The sequence below is a fragment of the Mustela erminea genome, chromosome 7, assembly GCF_009829155.1.
Source record: "Mustela erminea isolate mMusErm1 chromosome 7, mMusErm1.Pri, whole genome shotgun sequence".
NCBI classification, from domain to species: Eukaryota; Metazoa; Chordata; class Mammalia; order Carnivora; family Mustelidae; genus Mustela; species Mustela erminea.
Window position 1 is genome coordinate 108,478,468 of NC_045620.1, and position 22,748 is coordinate 108,501,215.

Consider the following 22,748-nt stretch of genomic DNA (forward strand, 5'->3'; position numbering starts at 1 on the left):
ATTTCTGTATTGTCCTCCATTAATGAGAAGAAGAAGGGTTTTTGGAACTTCTTTTTTTTTTTTTTTTTTTTTAAAGATTTTATTTATTTATTTGACAGAGAGAAATCACAAGTAGATGGAGAGGCAGGCAGAGAGAGAGAGAGAGAGAGAGGGAAGCAGGCTCCCTGCTGAGCAGAGAGCCCGATGTGGGACTCGATCCCAGGACCCTGAGATCATGACCTGAGCCGAAGGCAGCGGCTTAACCCACTGAGCCACCCAGGCGCCCGGGTTTTTGGAACTTCTTAAATCCAGGATTCAATGTGGAAAAAATATTTCTTAGGTGTTTTTACCAGACACCAAAATATAATATGGTGTTTTTCTGAGATCCTCTCTGAGGTAACATTGTACCTATTTTCTCTTTTGTGGGCTCTCTTTGTTCAATTCCAGTATTTATCTCCTTTGACCTTTTTAAGGATTAAGTACTTAACTAGAAAATCTGTGAATATAAAACAGACAAGATTTTGAAAATTTACATGGTATGAGGTTTGCTAAGTTCTCTTTCCCTCTAGAAAAGAATAATCTAACACAAAATAGTAATTAAATATTGTCTAAGGAGAGTGCTTTGAGAGAAGCAGTGTTAAGCTTTCCTATTTCATCTGATTACTAAAAAATATTTTTTTATGTTTCATGAGCTTACTATATTTACTATAACCAACTTGTTCTTTGGCTGAGATAATTTTCTAACTAGGAGGTTTTCCTAACATTCAAATTGCTATCTTTTACCTTTCACCGATATATATATATATTTATGCCACTTAAAATGGGAAAGCGCTGGCAGTCAAAAGTTCAAGATTAAATCACAAGATTGTTTTAAAGAACAGCTGTAATTTTCAGACTTAATGATCAACCTATTGCCTGCATTTCCCCCTGAGAATTTGTCATATGATTAAGCAAATCAGTTAAAATGGATTCAGTATAATTCAGCTACAAATAATAGCTCATCCCAATGTAGTTGGGAGCACCTCAATTCTCATTGACAAAGCAATTGTCTGTGAATATAGAAAGGCTGTGTAGTTTTTTGTTCATTAAAAATAGGCTACTGTAATGTTACAGTGGAGAAATCAGATAAATGGTATTTTAACCAGATGATCAAGATTAACTTCAATAGTGATAAGTATTGTTGTTTGAATATACCCTTAATACTATGTGATGAGAATTGTATTTTATTTTAGGACTTCCTCCCCCAAATCCATAACCCCCCTCTAACCATTAGAAACACATCAAACAACTCGATATTGTAGAATATTACATAAAATGTCTGAACAGTACTCCTCAAAAGTGTCAAAGTCATCAAAAACAAGGAAAGTCTGAGAAATGGTGACAATCAAGAAGAAGCCAGGGAAATATGATTAAATGTAATGGGGTATCCTGAATGGTATCCTAGAACAGAAAAAGGACATTAAGTAAAAACTAAGGGATCTAGGAGCCCCTGGCTGGTGCAGTCAGTTAAGTGTACAACTCTTGGTTTTAGCTCAGGTCATGATCTCAGTGTTGTGGGATCCAGCCCTATGTTGGGGCTACAAACTCAGTACAGAGTCTGCTTGAGCTTCTCTCTCCCTGTTCATCTGCCCCTCCCTCCTGCTCACTCACATGCTCTGTCCCTCTCTCTAAAATAAATGCATCTTAAAACAACAACAACAACAACAACAACTAAGGAACCTAAGTAAGGTATGTAAATAATAATATAATTCTTTATCAATATATAGTCAATAATTGTGTGTGTTATATATTAATATTAGTTAATAGTTGTGACAGATGTAGCATACAAACATGAGATGTTAATAATAGAGGAAGCTCAGTTCAGGGTGTATGAGAATGTTCTACTATTTTTGTAACTTTTCAGTAAATTAAAACTATCCTAAAATAAAAAAACTTGTTTACATAAGTCTATTTATGTAAAATAATTAAATCTGTACTTGTGTTTATAAACAGAATGTGGCAGGACATGGAGCAGTAAATGCAGAACAGCAGACCATGAGCCATTAAACCTTAGTATTAACCCTAAGATTCACCTAGTGATGAATATCTGACTCAACCTAGGGGTTTCCTAAAATACACATGTCAGATGACTATTAATACATCAACTAACTGAAAGCACAGTACCTTTCAAGGCAATACATGTCAGTATCTGACAGTTCTGATGATTAGAAATGTAATTCTTATGCTGAGTAAAATTAATTCATTCTCTCTTTAGGTCATCTTAACCTATTAATTAGTATGTAAAAAATTCCCATATCTAAATCATTAGCCTTGTTCTCCTTAGAAATTCTAGGCTTGAATTCCAAATTGTATTTTATTAACACTAGCTGTAGAGAGAGTAAATCCCCCTAAATTAAGATGAGCAAAATTATATCTGAGAGTCTTTATCCTTTTCACATCTGTATTACTGATCTCACACTCCTATTTACACTGCTATAAACTGCTGGTGCTCATCACAATAGGGGCATTCCTTAATCCCCTCACGTATTTCCCCATCCCCCCACCCACCTCCCCTTTTGTAGCCATTAGTTTTTTTCTCTATGTTTAGGAATCTGTTTCCTTGTTTGCCCCTCACTCTCTTTTTTCCCCCTTTGCTTGTTTGTTTTGTTTCTTAAATTCCACATATGAGAATTTATAAAATTCAACACAAAAAATTAATAATCCAATTAAAAAATGGGCGAGAGACATGAAGAGACATTTTTCCAAAGAAGACATACAGCTGGTCAAAAGACGTATGAAAAGATGCTCAATATCACTCATCATCAGGGAAATGAGAATCAGGGAACTGCAAACCAAAACTACAATGTCACTTCACTAAAATTAATAATACAAGAAACAACAAGTGTTGACAAGAATGTGAAGAACAGGGAACCCTCCTGCACTGTTGGTGAGAATGTAAACTGGTGCATCCACTGTGGAAAACAGTATGGATTTTCCTCTAAAAGTTAAAAATAGAGCTACCCTACAATCTAGCAATTGTTCTTCTAGGTATTTACCCAAAAATACAAAAATACTAATTCAAAGGAATACATGAACCCTCTTGTTTATAGCAGTGTTACCTATGATAGCCCAATTACAGAAACAGTCCAAGTGTCTATTGACTGATGAATGGATAAAGAAAATATAGGGTGTGTGTGTGTGTGTGTGTGTGTGTGTGTGACACATCATCTGTGTACATAAATCATCATGTATATCCATAGATATGATGGAATATTATGCAGCCATAAAAGAATGAGATCTTGCCATTTGTAATGATATGGATGGAGATAGAGAGTATTACACTAAGTAAAATAAGTCAGAGAAAGACAAATACCATATAGTTACTTTGAATTTAGCAAACAATAATCATTTTAGATACTCTTTTGAAACATGATTTATTCATTCAAAATTAGTACTAATGTACCGATAATCATTTTCACTTTGTGCATAATATTCCATTTTGTGAACCCACCAAAAATTACTCATTTTTCTGTTGATTGGCATTTCTTTTTTCTTTTCTTTTCTTTTCTTTTTTTTTTTCAGGTTAGGTCTTTTAGAAAGAATTGTTAAGAAATTTTGTGTCTCCTATACATATGTGAGGTTTTGGGGGGCATATGCCAGAATGGAATTTTTGTTTCTATGTAAATATTTAACTTTAAAATATATAAACATATTGTTTTCAAAATGATCAGAGAAATTTACATGCTCATCAAATATGCTATTATTTGATAGCAAACCACATGCTCTCCAAATTTGGTTTGGGTAGACATTAAAATTAGCCAGTTAAATGGGGGCAATAATGCATCACTTCTGATTTACATTTCACATGTAGTAATGATACTGATATTTATTTTCATGTATTTATTTGACAATGCATTTTCCCTTTCAAGAAATGCTGGCCTGTGTTTTTTGCCCATTTATTCTAATGCATTATTTTTCCTTTTTCACTCCTTTTTACAAGTTCTTTATACATTTCACGTATCAATGTCATGTCAATTTTATGTATTTGAGATGACTTTTCCCAGTTTTTAGCTTGTCCTTTTTCTTTGTTTAAGATGAAATATGATGAATAAGATTTTTTAATTTTAAGGTGGTTAACTTTATAATTGCTGACATTTAATTATTTGTTTCTTGCTTAATAAATTCTTGTGCACATAGAAGAAGGATTTATGTTATTGAAGTACAGTTGACATACAATATTATATATTAGTTTTAGGTGTATAACATAGTGATTTAACATGTGTGTGCATCATGAAGTGATCACCACAGCAAGTCTAGTTATTGTTTGTCACTATACAAAGTTATTATAATATTACTATCTTCCCTGTGCTGCACTTAGCATCCCCATGATTTATTTATTTTATAACTGGAAGTTTGTACCTCTTAATCCCTTTCACCTGTGTCACCCATTCCCTCATGCAAACTCTGGCAACCACTAGTTTTTTCTTTGTATCTATGAATCTGTTTTTGTTTCGAGATTTTCCATTTGTCTGTTTTTGAGATTTTATGGTATTCGTCTTTCTCTGTGTGACTTATTTTACTTAGCATGTTACTGTAAAATCTCATCCAGCTTCTCATAAATGGTAAGGTCTCATTCTTTTTTATGGCTGAGTAATATCCCATTTACATACATACCACATCATCTTTATTCATCCACCCATTAGGTTGCATCCATATCTTGGCTATTGTAAATAATGCTGCAATAAACATAGGGGTGTATATATCTTTTTGAATTAGAGCTTTTGTTTTCTTCAGATATATTCAGAAGTGGCATTGCTAGATTGTATGGTATTTCTGTTTTTAATTTTTTGAGGAAACTCCATACTGTTTTCCGTGGTGGCTGCAACAATAACATTCCCACCAACAGTATATGAGCATTCCCACCAACAGTATATGATTTTTTTTAAGCAGATTGTTTAGAGATTCTGGTGTTCATTTGTATGAATTCTTTGTATTTTTTAGATGTTATCTCCTTATCAGATATATCATCTGCAAATATCTTCTCTCATTCGGTAGATTGTTTTGTTTTGTTGATGCTTTCTTTTGCTATGTAACAGCTTTTTGTTTGAGGTAGTTTCCAATTTTGTTTTTGCTTTTGTTGTCCTTGCCTAAGGAGACAAATCCAAAGAAATATTGCTAAGATGAATGTTTAAGAGATTACTGCCTACTTTTTTTTAGGAGTTTTATGATTTTTGGTCTTTCATTTAGGTCTTTAATCTGTTTTGAATTTATTTTTGTATATGGTGTAAGAAAGTGGTCCAGTTTCATTCTTTGGCTGTCAATTTTCCCAAAACCATTTATTTTAAGAGACTGTGTTTTCTCCATCATATATTGTTGCCATCTTTGTCATAGGTTATTTGACCATATAAGCATGGGTTTATTTCTGGGTTCTCTATCCTGTTCTATTCTGTATGTCTCTTTTTGTGTCAGTATCATACTGTATTGCTTACTATAGCTTTGTAAAAGTTGTGTTTGAAATCTGAGATTATGATACCTCCAGCTTCATTCTTCTTTCTCAAGATAACTTTGGCTATTTGGGGTCTTTTGTGATTCCATAGAAATTTTGGATTGCTTGTTCTAGTTATATGAAAAATTCCTTTGGTATTTTGATAGGCTTTACATTGAGTCTGTATGTTGCTTTGCATAGTATAGGCATTTTAACAAAATTTTTTCAATTCATGAGCATGGTGTATCTTTCCATTTATTTGTGTCATTCTAGGTTTCTTTTATGAATGTCATAGTTTTCATAGTACAAGTCTTTGACCTCCTGGTTAAATTTATTTCCAGGTAACTTATTCTTTTTTATGCAATTGTAAATGGGATTATTTTCTTAATTTCTGTTTCTGATAATTTGTTAGTGTATAGGAATGCAACAAATTTATGTGTATTAATTTTGCCAAATTCATTTATTACTTCTGACAGTTCGTGTGTGTGTGTGTGTGTGTTAGTGTCTTTGGGGTTTTTTAATGTTTGGTATTTGGTATTATGTCATCTGCAAATAGTGACAGTTTTTATTTCTTCTTCCCCAATTTGGATGCCTTTCCTTTCTTTTACTTATCTGGTTGCTGTGACTAGGACTTATAGGACTGTGTTGAATAAAAGTGGTAGGAGTGAGCATCCTTGCCTCCTTTCTGATCTTAGAGGAAAAGCTTTAACCTCTTCAGCATTGAGTATTTGGATCTGCCATATGTGGTCTTTATTATGTTGAGGTATACTCCCTCTATACCCACTCTGCTGAGGGGCTTTATTATAAATGGATGTTGAATTTTGTCACATGCTTTTTCTGCATCTATTGAGATTTTCATATGATTTTTATCATTCATTTTGTAAATGTGGTACACCACATTGAATGATTTGTAAATATTGAATCATCTTTGCATCCCTGGAATAAATCCCACCTGATCATGGTGTGTGATCCTTTTAATGTACTGTTGAATTCAGTTTGTTAATATTTTGTTGACAATTTTTGTAGCTACGCTCATCAGGGATGTGAAGGATATTTATTTACATTTCCTTCTAAAACTTTTGCTTTATATTTGCAAGTTCTTAGTCCATCTGAGGTTAATTTTATGTATGCTAAAAAGTTGGGACCAAGCTTCCTTTTCCTTCTATAGAAAAACCTACCTTTCTTTATGATCTATAGTGATACATTTGTCATTTATCAAATTTCCATAAATTTATAGATATATTTCTCAGTTATCTATTTATTTCGAGGGTCAGTCTTCACCAAATAACTGTACCAAAATGGCCTTTACTTCTAGGGCTTTAAAATAAGTGCTAATTTTTGGTATGGCAATTTCCTTCCCCTTCTTCATTCTTCCTTTCAGATTTCTCTTGAAATTTTATGGTCATTTCCCCTTTCATATATGTTTAAAATGAAAATTTCCCATTTCTTCAGATAACTGTCCTTTGTTGCCTAATTTACAATGCTTGCAAACCAGTTTCTACATATTTTGTTCTTTTTTCTTTTTCCTGATTGTTTCAAGTGGAATGGTAAATCTGGTTTGTGGAATTCTCTTTCCTGCTTTCATTTTAACTCTCTTTTTTATGTCTGATAAAACAAAGAACACTGAAGCCAGAAGATAGAGCATTGTGCAGAATTTAAGTGTAGAGGTAACTGTTAAAAAGAAAGTGGAGCTATCTAGAATAAACATTGAAATATGAGAATTGCTTTCTGAAAAAAAAAAAAAAAAAAAGTTTTGCTCTAAATTTGACCTGCTGGCTATACCTTTGAGGAGAGGATCATTAATAGTCATCATAATTCTCTAAATATAATATAAAAGTTCATCAAATGGATCCTCAACTCTCTGGTCAACTAATCAACAAAGCAGGAAAGAATATCCAATGGAAAAAAGACAGTCTTTTCAATCAGTGGTGCTGGGAAATTGGACAGTCACATGCAGAAGAATGAGACTAGACCACTCTCTTATACCATACATAAAGGTAAACTAAAAATGGATGAAAGACCTAAATATGAGACAGGAATCCATCCAAATCCTAGAGGAGAACACAGGCAGTAACCTCTTCAACCTCAGCCACAGCAACTTCTTATAAGACATATCTCTAAGGCAAGGGAAACAAAAGCAAAAATGAACTGTCAGTCAACCAAACTGAAAGAAACCTATGGAATGGGAGAAGACATTTGCAAATGACGTTACAGATAAAGGGTTGGTATCTAACATCTATGAAGAACTTCTCAAACTCAACACCCAAAAAACAAATAATCCAGTCAAGAAATGTGCAAAAGACATGAACAGACACTTCTCCAAAGAAGACATACAAATGGCTAACAGACACATGAAAAAATGCTCCACATCACTAACAATTAGAGAAATACAAATCAAAACTACAATGAGATACCACCTCAAACCAGTTGGAATGGCAAAAAATTAACAAGAGAGGGAACAACAAATGTTGATGAGGATGTGGAGATAGGGGAACCCTCTTACATTAATGGTGGATGTGCAAGCTGGTACAGCCACTTTGGAAAACAGTATGGAAGTTCCTCAAGACATTAAAAATAGAGCTACTCTAGAGCAACAATTTCACTACTGAGTACTGCAAAGATACAGATGTAGTGAAAAGAAGGGGTTCATGCACCTCAATTTTCATAGCAGCAATGTTCACAATAGTCAAACTGTGGAAGGAACCAAGATATCCTTCAATAAGTGAATGGATAAAGAAGATGTGGTTATATACACAACGGAATATTATTTAGCCATCAGAAAGGATGAATACCTACCCTTTGCATCAATATGGATGGAACTGGAGGGGATTACACCAAGTGAAATAAGTCATGCAGAGAAAGACATATGGTTTTACTCATACGTGGAAACTGAGGAATAGCATAGAGCATCATAGGGGAAGGGAGGAAAAACTGAATGGGAAGAAATCAGAGAGGGAGCCAAACCATGAGAGATTCTTGACTCTGAGAAAAAAACTGAGGGTTGTAGAAAGGGAAATGGAGGGGTGGATGGGGTAACTGGGTGCTGGGTATTAAGGAGGGCACATGATGTGATGAGCACTGGTGTTATACACCCCTAATGAATCATTGTACACTACACCAAAAACGAATGATGTACTGTTTGTTGGCTAATTGAATTTAAATTTTAAAAAATTCCAAAAAAGTTCATCAAGGTAACATATAAAAGTGATACTTATAAAATATTAGAAATATTAGATTTAGTATTTATAGTTTTAGATTTATAAAACTATGAACTATTTATAATTTTCAGTTTAGATTTAGTATTTATAGTTGACATGAAGTTAACATAAATAAACTCAAATCCCAAAGGGCATTACTTGTGCTGTTTTCTTAGTTTTGTTATCCTAAATGTCACATCTTCAAATCCCACTCAATCTTGGAAGATCAGTTTCAGTCCTACCTTTACCAGAAAGCCTTCCAAGCAGCTCTAGGCTTTTTAAAATTGTAGTTTATGACATTTAAAAAACCCAAATTCCAGTGTTTTATGTTATTCTATGTACATAATCAATTTCTTTTTATCTTAAAATCATGTGACAACAGAATACTTTATCCACATTGTTAGAAGCCTATGCACTTTACTGTTCTTTTCTCTTTTTTTTTAATTTTTAATTTTTTATTAACATAGAGTGTATTATTGGTCCCAGGAGTACAGGTCTGTGAATCGTCAGCCTTACACACTTCACAGCACTCGCCATAGCACATACCCACCTCCCCCCCGGCCAATGTCCATAACCCTACCATCCTCTCCCTAACCCCTCCCCCTGGCAACCCTCAGTTTGTTTTGTGAGATTATGAATCTCTTATGGTTTGCCTCCCTCCCAATCCCATCTTGTTTCATTTTTTTACTTCCCTACCCCTCAAACCCCCCACATTGCTTCTCAAATTCCTCATATCAGGGAGATCATATTAATTGTATTTCTCTGATTGGCTTATTTTGCACAGCACAATACTCTCTAGTTCCATCCACGTCGAAGCAAATGGCAAGATTTCATTTTTTTGATGGCTGCATAGTATTCCATTTTGTATATATACCACTTGTTCTTTATCCATTCATCTGTTGATGGACATCTAGGTTCTTTCCATAGTTTGGCTATTGTGGACATTGCTGCTATAAACATTCGGGTGCATGTGCCCCTTCGGATTACTACATTTGTATCTTTGGGGTAAATACCCAGTAATGTGATTCCTGGGTCATAGGGTAGCTCTATTTTCAACTTTTTGAGGAACCTCCATATTTTTTTGTTTTCCAGAGTGGCTGCACCAGCTTGCATTCCTACCAACAGTGTGGGAGGGTTCACCTTTCTCCCCATCGTTGCCAGCATCTGTCATTTCCTGATTTGTTAATTCTAGCCATTCTGACTGGTGTGAGGTGGTATCTCATTGCGGTTTTGATTTGTATTTCCCTGATGCCGAGTGATGTGGAACATTTTTCATGTGCCTGTTAGCCATCTCGATGTCTTCTTTGCAGAAATGTCTGTTCATGTCTTCTGCCCATTTCTTGATTGGATTATTGTTCTTTGGGTGTTGAGTTTGATAAGTTCTTTATGGATTTTGGATATTAGCCCTTTATCTGATACATCATTTGTGAATATCTTCTCCCATTCTGTCAGTCATCTTTTGGTTTTATTGACTGTTTCCTTTGCTGTGCAAAAGCTTTTGATCTTGATGAAGTCCCAGTAGTTCGTTTTTACCCTTGCTTCTCTTGCCTTTGGCGATGTTTCTAGGAAGAAGTTGCTGTGGCTGAGGTTGACGAGGTTTCTGCCTGTGTTCTCCTCAAGGATTTTGATGGATTCCTTTCTCACATTGAGGTCCTTCATCCATTTGAGTCTATTTTTTTGTGTGGTGTAAGGAAATTGTCCAGTTTCATTTTTCTGCATGTGGCTGTCCAATTTTCCCAACACCATTTTCTGAAGAGGCTGTCTTTTTTCCATTGGGCAATCTTTCCTGCTTTGTCAAAGATTAGTGGACCATGGAGTTGAGGGTCTATTTCTGGGCTCTCTCTTCTCCATTGATCAATGTGTCTGTTTTTGTGCCAGTACCATACTGTCTTGATGATTACAGCTTCGTAATAGAGCTTAAAGTCTGGAATTGTGATGCCACCAACTCTGGCTTTTTTTTTCAACATTCCTGTGGCTATTCGAGGTCTTTTCTGGTTCCATATAAATTTGAGGATTATTTGTTCCATTTCTATGAAAAAAAAAATGGATGTATTTTGATAAGGATTAAATTAAATTAAATTAAATGATAATAATCATTAAATGTGTAGATTGCTTTAGGTATCATATACATTTTCACAATATTTGTTCTTCCAATCCATGAGCATGGGACATTTTTCCATTTCTTTGTGTCTTCCTCAATTTCTTTCATGAGTACTTTATAGTTTTCTGAGTACAGATTCTTTGCCTCTTTGGTTAGGTTTATTCCTGGGTATCTTACGGTTTTGGGTGCAATTGTAAATGGGATTGACTCCTTAACTTCTTTTTCTTCTGTCTTGTTGTTGGTGTGTAGAAATGCAAATGATTTCTGAGCATTGGTTTTATATCCTGACACTTTACTGAATTCCTGTACAAGTTCTAGCAGATTTGGAGTGGAGTCTTTTGGGTTTTCCACATACAATATCATATCACCTGCAAAGAGTCATAGTTTGACTTCTTTGCCTATTTCAATGCCTTTAATTTCTTTTTGTTGTCTGATTGCTGAGGCTAGGACTTCTAGTACTATGTTGGATAGCAGTGGAGATAATGGACATCATGCTGTGTTCCTGACCTTAGCGGAAAAGCTCTCAGTTTTTCTCCATTGAGAATGATATTTGCTGTGGGTTTTTCATAGATGGCTTTGATGATATTGAGGTATGTGCTCTCTATCCCTACACTTTGAAGAGTTTTGATCAAGAAAGGATGCTATACTTTGTCAAATGTTTTTTGGCATCTATTGAGAGTATCAGATGGTTCTTATTCTTTCTTTTATTAAGGTATTGTATCACACTGATTGATTTGCGGACGTTGAACCAACCTTGAAACCCTGGAATAAATCCTACTTGGTCGTGGTGAATAATCCTTTTAATGTACTTTGGATCCTATTAACTAGTATTTTGGTGAGAGTTTTTGCATCTGTGTTCATCAAGGATATTGGTCTGTAATTCTCTTTTTTAATGGGGTCTTTGTCTGGTTTGGGGCTCAAGGTAATGCTGACCTCATAAAATGAGTTTGGAAGTTTTCCTTCCATTTCTATTTTTTGGAATAGTTTCTGGAGAGTAGGAATTAATTCTTCTTTATTTTTTATTTTATTTTATTTTATTTTTATTTGACAGAAATCACAAGTAGGCAGAGAGAGGGAGAAGTAGGCTTCCTGCTGAGCAGAGAGCCTGATGCAGGGAGATTTTTGATGACTGCTTCAATCTCCTTACTTTTCAGGTTCTCTATTTCTTCCTGGTTCAGTTTTGGTAGTTTATACATCTCTAGGAATGCATTCATTTCTTCCAGATTGTCAAATTTGCTGGCATATAGCTAGCTGCTTATAATATAGTCTTATAATTGTTTGTATTTCTTTGGTGTTGGTTGTGATCTCTTCTCTTTCATGATTCATGATTTTCATGATTTTATTAACTTGGGTCCTTTTCTTTTCTTTTTGATAAGTCTGGCCAGGGGTTTATCAATTTTATTAATTTTTTCAAAGAACCAGCTCCTAGTTTCATTGATTTGTTCAACTGCTTGTTTGGTTTCTATTTCACTGATTATTGCTCTGATCTTTATGATTTCTCTTCTCCTGTTGGGTTTAGGCTTTCTTAGCTGTTCTTTCTCCAGTTCCTTTAGGTGTAGGGTTGGGTTGTGTTGAGACCTTCCTTGTTTCTTAAGAAAGACTTGTATTGCTATATATTTTCCTCTAAGGACTGCCTTGCTGTGTCCCACAGATTTTGAACTGATGTGTTTTCATTATTATTTATGTCCATGAATTTTTTCCAGTACTTCTTTTATTTCCTGGTTGACTCATTCATTCTTTAGTGGGGTGCTCTTTAGCCTCCATGTATTTGGGTTCTTTCCAAATTTGCTCTTGTGATTGAGCTCTAGCTTTAGAGCTTTGTAGTCTGAAAATATGCAGGGAGTGATCCCAAACTTTTGGTACTGGTTGAGACCTGGTTTGTGACCCATGATGTGATCCATTCTGGAGAAGGTTCTATGTTCACTGGAGAGGAATGTGTATTCTATTGCTTTGGGATGGAATGTTCTGAATATATCTGTGATGTACATCTTGTCCAGTGTATCATTTAAAGCCTTTATTTCCTTGGTGATTGATTGCTTGGGTGATCTGTCCATTTCAGTGAAGGGGTGTTAAAGTCCCCTACTATTAAGGTATTATTGTCGATGTGTTTCTTTGATTTTGTTAAGTGGTTTATATAGTTGGCTGCTCCCATTTTAGGGGCAGAGATATTTAAAATTACTAGATCCTCTTGTTGGACAGACCCTTTGAGTATGATATAGTGTCCTTCCTCATCTTTTATTATAGTCTTTGGCTTAAAATCTAATTGATCTGATATAAGGATTGCCATCCCAGCTTTCTTTTGATGTCCATTAGCATGGTAAATTGTTTTCCACCCCCTTACTTTAAATCTGGAGGTGTCTTTGGGTCTAGAATGAGTTTCTTGTAGACAGCATATTGATTTTTTTCTTCATTCTGATACCCTATGTCTTTTGATTGGGACATTTAGCCCATTTACATTCAAGGTAACTATTGAAAGATATGAATTTAGTGCCATTGCACTGCTAATGCCTGTAAGGTGACTACTGCTGTACATTGTCTCTGTTCCTTTCTGGTCTACTACTTTCAGCCTCTCTCTTTGCTTAGAGGACCACTTTCAATATTTCCTATAGGGCTGGTTTGGGGTTTACAAATTCTTTTAGTTTTTGTTTGTCCTGGAAGATTTTTATCTCTCCTTCTATTTTCAGTGACAGTCTAGCTACATATAGTATTCTTGGCTGCATGTTTTTCTCATTTAGTGCTCTGAATATATCATGCCAGTTCTTTCTGGCCTGCCAGGTCTCTGTGGATAAGTGTGCTGCCAATCTAATATTTTTACCATTGTATGTTACAGACTTCTTGTCCTGGCTGCTTTCAGGATTTTCTCTTTGTTGCTAAGACTTGTTAGTTTTACTATTAGATGATGGGGTGTGGACCTATTCTTACTGATTTTGAGGGGGGGTTCTTGATGCCTCTTGCATTTAGATGCTTGTTCCCTTTGACATATTAGGGAAATTCTCTACAATAATTCGCTCCAATATACCTTCTGCTCCCCCCCTTCTTCTTCTTCTGGAATCCCAATTATTGTTTCATTATATGATATATTGTTTCATCTTATGGTATCACTTATCTCTCGAATTTTCCCCTCATGGTCCAGTATTTGTTTGTCTCTCTTTTGCTCAGCTTCTTTATTCTCCATCATTTAGTCTTCTATATCACTAATTCTCTATTCTACCTCATTTATTCTAGCAGTAAGAGCCTCCATTTTTGATTGCACATCATTAATAGCTTTTTTTGATTTCAGCTTGGTTAGATTTTAGTTCTTTTATTTCTCCAGAAAGGACTTTTATTTCTCCAGACAGGGTTTCTCTAGTATTTTCCATGTTTTTTTCGAGCCCAGCTAGCCCCTTGAGAATCGTCATTCTGAACTCTAGATCTGACATATTACCAATGTCCATATTGAGTAGGTCCCTAGCCTTTGGTACTGCCTCTTGTTCTTTTTCTTGTGGTGAGTTTTTCCACCTTGTCATTTTATCCAGATAAGAACATATGAACAAGAGAATAAAATACTAAACGGGTGGCAAAGACCCCAGAAGAATGTATGCTAACCAAATCAAAAGAGACCACAATCAGGGGGAGAAGAAAGGGGTGAAAAGAAGTTTAAAAAAAAAATTTATGTATATATATATATATGTATATATACATATATTAGACTGGTGAATAGAACAGAGCCACCCACTTGAAGTGTATTTTGGTCTTTTAGAAGAAACTACCTCCCAAAATTTTAAAGTGTGTATACACACACACACACACACACACACACACACACACACACAAATAAGGGTAAACATGATGATGGGATGGAATATGACTATAAATACAATAATTTAAGAAAAATTCTAAAAAAGAAGTTGATAAGATAAGTTGGTTGGGAAAAGAAAGTAAAAGAAAGTGGAGAGAATTTGCCCAGGCTGGAGACTAGGACAAAGCCCTGTGCTAGATTTAGGGCATATTGTGATCTATTAGAAGTTGTATCCCAAAATTTTTTAGATAGAAAAACCCTATATGTATACAAAAAATAAAGTTAGATACAATGAAGGATAAAATATGACTATAATAATGAAGGTTTAAAAGATTTTTTTTAGAAATGTATTGTTAAGATAAACTAGTTAAAAAACATTAGAAGTGGAAAGAGTAATAGTTAAAGAAATTAGAATTAGAAAAAAAATTTTTTAAATTTAATTAGCTTTGCAAGACTGGAGAATCATGGGGAGAAAGCCATGAATTCCATGCTTTGCTTTCCCCTCCTCTGGAATTCCGCAGTTCTCCTTGATCAGTGAGCTTGGTCTTGGCTGAATGTTCTTGCTGGTCTTCTGGGAGAGGGGCCTGTTACAGTGATTCTCGTGTCTTTGCCTGAGGCAGAATAGTACAGCCCTTTCCAGGGGCTGGGCTAAGTAATCTGCTCAGGTTCACTCTGGGGAGCATTTGTTCCCTGAATGCTTTCTGTAGAGCTCTGGAGGACGGAAATGAAAATGGTGGCCTCCCAATCTCCATTCCAGAGGAATCGAGACTTTGGGGCCCCACTCCTCAGTGTGCCCTCAGAGAAAAGCGCTCAATCACTTCCATCTCCCTGGTCTCTGGCCACGCTCCAAGCTCACCCAGCCTGTGAACGAGTGTTTCTGTCTCTGGCACACAGCCCCATTTGGAGTCTCCAAACCAGCAGACCCTGCCACTCTGCTCTTCTGGTGGATGAAGTTTGGTCTCCCCAGATCTGCAACTTGTGGGGTCCCTGCTCAAAGAGCAGTGGTCTGATAGTGCCATGGATCACAGTTCAAGGTAACCCCAAGCTGAGAGTTCACTCCTCGGCTCTGTCTCTGTAGCTGGCTTCTCCGCTCTAATACCTGCGAGCTCTCCTACACTCAGACACCCCCAATTCTTTGGTGACCCCATAGGACCCGAGACCACTCTGTCCCCACGAAGGCTCCACCCCCATGTGGACTCTGGAATGATGGTCCTCAGTGGAGCAGACTTTTAAAAGTTCTGATTTTGTGCTCTATTTCTCTACTGCTTGCCAGGAGCTGGCCCCTCCCCCTGCAGTCTATCTTCCTGTTGCTTCGGATTCACTTCTCTGCATGTCCTACCTTTCAGAAAGTGGTTAATTTTCTGTTTCTAGAATGGCTGCTCTTCTTCTCTTCAATCTCCTGTTGGGTTTGTAGGTGTTTGGAATGGTTTGATAACTATCTAACTGAACTCCTGTGAGCTGATGTCATCTCGTCTGCTATTCCTCCACCATCTTGCCTCATCCCCCATACTTTACTTTTCCTATGGCTCTTACACTAATTTACTAGATATCATCTTGATCATAATATTATATTTATTACATGTTATATATAATAACTGTTTAGTTCGGGTTTTAAATTTCATTCTGCCTTCATAGGTTAGGTGTAACCAAAGGAAATAGAGTTTAATAATTCTATCTTTTTTAATGTATCTATTACTAATAAAGGTGTGAAAGGCCAGTAATAAGTAAAGAACACTAGTAACAGAAGTCTAAGCTCACGTCCTTTAGATGGAGCCAATAACCAGCAAAAAGACAGAGAAATTGAAAGAAAATGTCAAGTGTTATGGACAGGAATAGAATTGTAGCTGAGATGTAGAACCAAGAATCAGGAGCAAAATGAAATCTGGATGGAAAAAGGATTGGGAAAATATGAAGAAAGGCAGGGAAAGTTATCTTAATCTGACCAACCCTTTAAGCCATTGCAGAATTTCTTGAATGGTATGTGGTAAGGATCAAGATGTTTTTCCCCAATATGAATATTCAACGAAGTTAGCATTTTTTATTAAAAACAAAAACAAAAACAAAAAAACCCTTCCTTTGTCACTGTATTGTATCATAACACTATTGCCATGAATCAGGATCATTTACGCGTAGGTCTATTTCTGGTTTCTATTTCATTTGCTTATGTGTGAAATTTAATATTTGCATATCCTTAGAATTAGATTGCTAACTTCTACAAAAGAAAACTTAGTATTCTGATTGGGCTTTTAATCGCATATATCAATCAATTTAAGGAAATTGATATTATTACCTTAGTGAATTCTCCAAGTCATGAACATGAACATGGTTTATAATTCCATTTATTTAGATTTTGTTTTGTTTTGTTTTGTTTTTGGCTTCACAATGATTTGTAATTTCCTGAGCAGGATTTTTCATGTAACTACCAGAACAATTTCAGTCTTTTGTAATTATCCCTTTAATGTCTCTACTGATAGCTGGTTCAAGGTTTTTTTTTTTTTTTTTTTTAAGATTTTATCTATCTATTTATTTATTTATCAGAGAGAGAGAGAGAGCATGCACACAAGTGGCAGAGTGGCAAGCAGAGGCAGAGAGACAAGCAGGCTGTCTGCCAATCAAGGAGCCCAATGCGGGACTCTCTTCCAGGACCCTGGGATCGTGACCTGAGCCAAAGGCAGTGGCTTAACCAACTGAGCCACCCAGGTGTCCCCAGGTTTTTTTCTTTTAACTATATTGCTTAATGCTGAAGTTAAAAAAATTTTTTTTAATAACCCCAGAAAGTTCCTTTATTACTCTTCCTAGTTAACCCTAAACTCCCATCCCAACCAGATGCGATACTTTTTTTAAAACTTCTATCATCATATATTAGTTTTTCTATTCTTAAACCTTATATAAATGAAATCATACAATATGTACTCTGTTGCTTATGGCTTCTTCATTTAGCAGTATTTTTGAGACTTGGTCATGTTGTTACATATATAAGTAGTTCACTTTTACTACTGCATAGTAATATATAAAAAATATATTACATATATTTTTTAACCCAGTTTTTTCACAGTGGTACCAACCTGCATAGCTATAGGACAATATCAACACCTAGAAAATGACTTTGACACAGTCCACAGAGCTTATTCAGATTCTACCAGTTTTACATGCACTTGAGTGTATTTCCATGCAGTTTTGTAATGTGTAGATTCATATAACCACCATCACAATGAAGATACAGAACTGTTCCATACTTTGAGATATAATATCCAACACATATACATTTTTGACAAACATTTAATTTCTTTAGCCACAGGTAATGCAATAATTATAATACCACTTACTTATCTCTCATTTTTTTCTTAATCAGATTAAGATTGATTTTAAATGTTGAGTCATTTTCATGCATCAAATTAAAAGGTCCACTTATAGAACACTTGTGTGGCTTAGTCAAGTGTCACACTCTTTTTTTAAAAAATATTTTATTTATTTATTTGACAGAGAGAGATCACAAGTAGGCAGAGAGACAGGCAGAGAGGTGGGGGGGGGTGGGGAAGCAGGCTCCCTGCTGAGCAGAGAGCTGGATGCGGGCCTCACTCCCAGGACACTGAGATCATGACCTAAGCTGAAGAGACAGAGACTTAACCCACTGAGCACTCAGGTGCCCAAGCATCACACTCTTGGTCTCACCTCAGATTGTGATCGTGGGATTATGGGATTTAGCCCTCTTTGGTCTCCATGTTCAATGCAGATTCTGCTTAGGATTCTCATTCTTCCTCTCCCTCCTCCTCTGCTCCTGCTCATGATTTCTCTCTAAAATAAATAAATGAAATCTTAAAAATAGAAATCCAGTTCTGAAAATCATACTTTTATTATTCTGTTTGTGCTAATAAAAATAAATACTCAGTGCAATTGGTGTCAAGCATGATTTAATTATTTAACATCTTTGACACTAATATTCACAAACATAGCTATTTATTTTTTATTTTTTTAAAAGATTTTATTTATTTATTTGGCAAAGGGAAACACAGCAAGAGAAGGAACACAAGCAGGGGAAGTGAGATAGGGAGAAGCAGATTTACTGTCGAGCAGCGAGAGAGCCCCTATTTTTTTTTTTTAAAGATTTTATTTTAGGCAATCTCTATACCCAACATGCAGCTTGAACTCACAACCCCAAGATCAAGAGTTGCGTGCTGTTCTGACTGACCCAGCCAGATGCCCCAAAACATAGCTATTTAAACATATAACTAATAATTGAGGCATTATTAAGCACCCCTCTGTATTTTTCAGTGTCAAACGATATGCCTTTAAGAGTGAATTCGAGGGATACCTGCGTGGCTTAGTCGGGGAAGCTAAGCATCTGCCTTCTGCTCAAGTCATGATCCCAGAGTCCCAGGATCAAGCCTGCATTGGATTCCTTGCTCAGCAGGGAGCCTGCTTCTCCCTCTGCCTGCCACTCCACTCCCCCTGCTCATGGTCTTTCTTTCTCTTTCTCGATCTCTCTGACAAATAAAATCTTAAAAAAAAAAAAAAAAAGAAAAAGAAAAAGAGTGCATTTGATTTAAAATCATACAAAAGAGTGACCATAATACAGATGGTAAAAGACACATGAGTTGAGAAAATAGCCAAAAGAATAAAATACTAAGATGTTTTTCTGTCATCTTTATTGGCCAGACAATGCAGTATTTAAATATGAAATTCTCACCAATGACATGTCTAAGGGATCTACAGGATCCCATTTATTACCTACTAGTGGAGGGCAGGATAGAGGATATTAGGTAAATGAAGAGACTCTCGAGCCCTGAGGAATTAGCTTTCAACAAATCCAGAATTAAATAACCTTTGCCAAGATGAGCCATAATTCACCCAGATGATACAGTATCACCTGACAGAAGTACTGATGATGGCTGGATTTCTTTGTTGACTAGTTTCAAACATCATTCACTGTAAATCAAGATTTGTGGGAGGGATGGAGTGGCTGGGTGATGGACATTGGGAGGGTATGTGCTATGGTGAGTGCTTGAATTGTGTAAGACTGATGAATCACAGATCTGTACCCCTGAAACAAATAATACCTTATATGTTATTTTTAAAAAAAGATTTCTCTTATAAGGTCAGAGCACTATAACATAGTTTCAGAAATGTTGAGTCTAATTCAAGATCAAACTTTTGGTACCAACCTGTGGGTTTCTATAAAACTCCACAAGTCCAGGATTAAATTCTCTCCCTCTGTTACCTGTGAGGCAGTGTTGACCTGGGGTGGGTGGGGGGATGCAGAGATGACTACAGATTTATTAGTCTCTGCCTATGGAGTTAGCCAAAGGAACTGTCATGCCTGGTGATGTGAGTTTCTTTCTCAGTCTTGCTACTTGCTTTTTGGTCTGATAGAACCAGTGATTTTTCCCTTCTGCCTTTTGGACAGTGTATGTTTCACAGGCCCAAGTTTACTTTTCTTTCTTTCTTTTTTTTTTTTTTTTTTTAAGATTTTATTTATTTATTTATTTGAGAAAGAGAGAGTGTACACACACCTATGCATACATGATTGGGGGAGGGGGAGAGGGAGAGAACCTCAAGCAGACACCACCATGAGCACAGAGCCCAACACTGGGCTCCATCTCAGGACCCTGAGATCATGACCTGAGCCAAAATCAAGAGTCAGTTGCTTGACCAACTGAGCCACCCAGGTGCTGCCACAGACCCAAGTTTTCAAGAAAGTATCAAAATCTTTTATCCTACAGTAAAAACTAGACTCTTGAGTGAAGGGGAATATAATTCCTTTATTTTATTTTGCTAATGTATATGAAAACAAAAAAAGGCTAATCATCAAACTTTTTCAGATACCTTCCTTTCTGTTTCTATACATATAGTATATTTTAAATGCATCATATGAAGATATTGATCGGTGTAAGTAGAATATTTTTCCCTTTCTATAGAATATGCAATCTATCAAAAGCTTAACTTATTAAAGCAAAAAAATCTTTTTGGACTTGTGGCAGGCTTTGAATTTTTGTGATTTTAATTTATATCAATAATAAGTCTGAACTGTTGGAACAGAAACTCCATTAACAATGCATGTACCTTGAAGACAGAATGAGATTTGTTTTAGTTTCCTGAGACTTTTGGAGAAATTCTCAGATCTGATCTATTTCACTCTGAAGAATTGCTTGACCCTAAGAAGATTTATAAGAAAGGGTACTGGAAGTGGGTCCAACAAAAAGCAGTGTATAGTGATGACAGATCACATTCAACAGGTAGCTCAGAGTAATGCCAATGAAAAGGTAAGGGACAGAGAATTGTTGTCAGATATTCCTCTATTCATTCACTGAAACCCTTGAAAAATAATCACTACAAACTAATCATTGTCATCCATTTCTAGTGATTATTAGTTAAGGAGAACTTTGAAAAACCTAATGGAAAAATTTCTGAACAGTTAAGCCCTAGGAAAGTTATTATTAGATATTTATTTTTTAGAAGTAGTTCACATTCTTTTTTTCAACCTAAACATTTTTTTAAAAATTTAAAAAAATCTTTAAAAATTAACATACAGTGTAATATTAATTTCAGGTGTACAATATAGTGATTCCATGCTTCTGTACATTACTCAGGGATCATCATGATAAGTGTACTTTTAATCTCATTCACCTATTTCACCCATTCCCCTACCCAGCCCACCTCCCCTCTTATAACCATCAGTTTGTTCTATATAGTTGAGTCTATATTTTGCTTGTCTCATTTTTCTTTATCTGTTTTGTTTCTTAAATTTCACATATGAGTGAAATCATATGGTATTTGTCTTTCTCTGACTTATTTCACTTAGTATTATATCCTTTAGATCCATCCATAGCACTGAAAATGGCAAGATTTCATTCTTTTTTATGGCTTTATCCATTCATTTATTGATGGACACTTGGGCTACTTTCATAATTTGGCTATTGCAAATACTGCTGCAATAAACGTAGCAGTGCATATATCTTTTCGAATTAGTGTTTTGTATTCTTTGGTAAATACCCAGTAGTAAAATTATTGGAACATGTGATAATTCTATTTTTAATTTTTTGAGGAAACTCTACTGTTTTCCACAGTGGCTACACTAGTTTGCTTTACCACCAACAGTGTGAGAGGGTTCCCCTTTCCCCACAACCTCACCAACATTTGTTGTTCCCTGTCTTGTTAATTTTAGCCATTCTGACAGGTGTAAAGTGGTATCTTTTTGTGGTTTTGATTTGTATTTCCCTGATGGTCAGTGATGTAGAGCATTTTTTCAAATCTGTTAGTCATTTGTATATCTTTTTTGGAGAAGTGTCTGTTCATGTCTTCTGCACATTTCTTGACTGTATTATTTGTGTTTGGGTGTTGAGTTTGAGAAGTTCTTTATAGATCTTGGATACCAGCCCTTTGTCTGTAGTGTCATTTGCAAATGTCTTCTCCCATTCCATAGGTTTCTTTCAGTTTTTTTGACCATTCCCTTGCTGTGCAGAAGCTTTTAATCTTGATGAAGTCCTAATAGTTCCTTTTTGCTTTTGTTTCCCTTGCCTTAGAGACATGTCTTGCAAGAAGTTGCCATGGCTGAAGTTGCAAAGGTTACTGCCTGTGTTCTCTGGGATTTTGATGGATTCCTGTCTCATATTTAGGTCTTTCATCCATTTTGGGTTTATCTTTATGTATGGTATAGGAGAGTGGTCTAGTCTCATTCTTCTGCATGTGACTGTCCAATTTCCCCAGCACCACTGATTGAAGAGACTGTCTTTTTTCCATTGGATATTCTTTCCTGCTTTGTTGGAAATTAGTTAACAATTGTGTTGAGGGTCCATTTCTGGGCTCTCTATTCTGTTCCATTGATCTATGTGTCTGTTTTTATGTAGTTGAATACTAACCTTTTATTAGATAAAAATGACCTTTTATGTCATTTACAAATATCTTCCACTATTTGATAGGTTGTCTTTTAGTTTTGTTAATTGTTTCCCTTGCTGTGAGAAACTTTTTATTTTGATGTAGTCTCAATAGTTTGTCTTTACATTTGTTTTTCTTGCCTCAGGAGACATAGTTAGAAAAATATTGCTGTGGCCAATGTCAGAGAAATTACCACATGTGCTCTCTCCTAGTATTTATATGATTTCAGGTCTCACATTGGGGTCTTTAAACCATTTTGAGTTTATTTTTGTGTATGGTGTAAGTTGATCCAGTTTCATTCTTTTGCATGTAGTTGTCCAGTTTTCCCACCATTTGTTAAAGAGACTTTTTCTCATT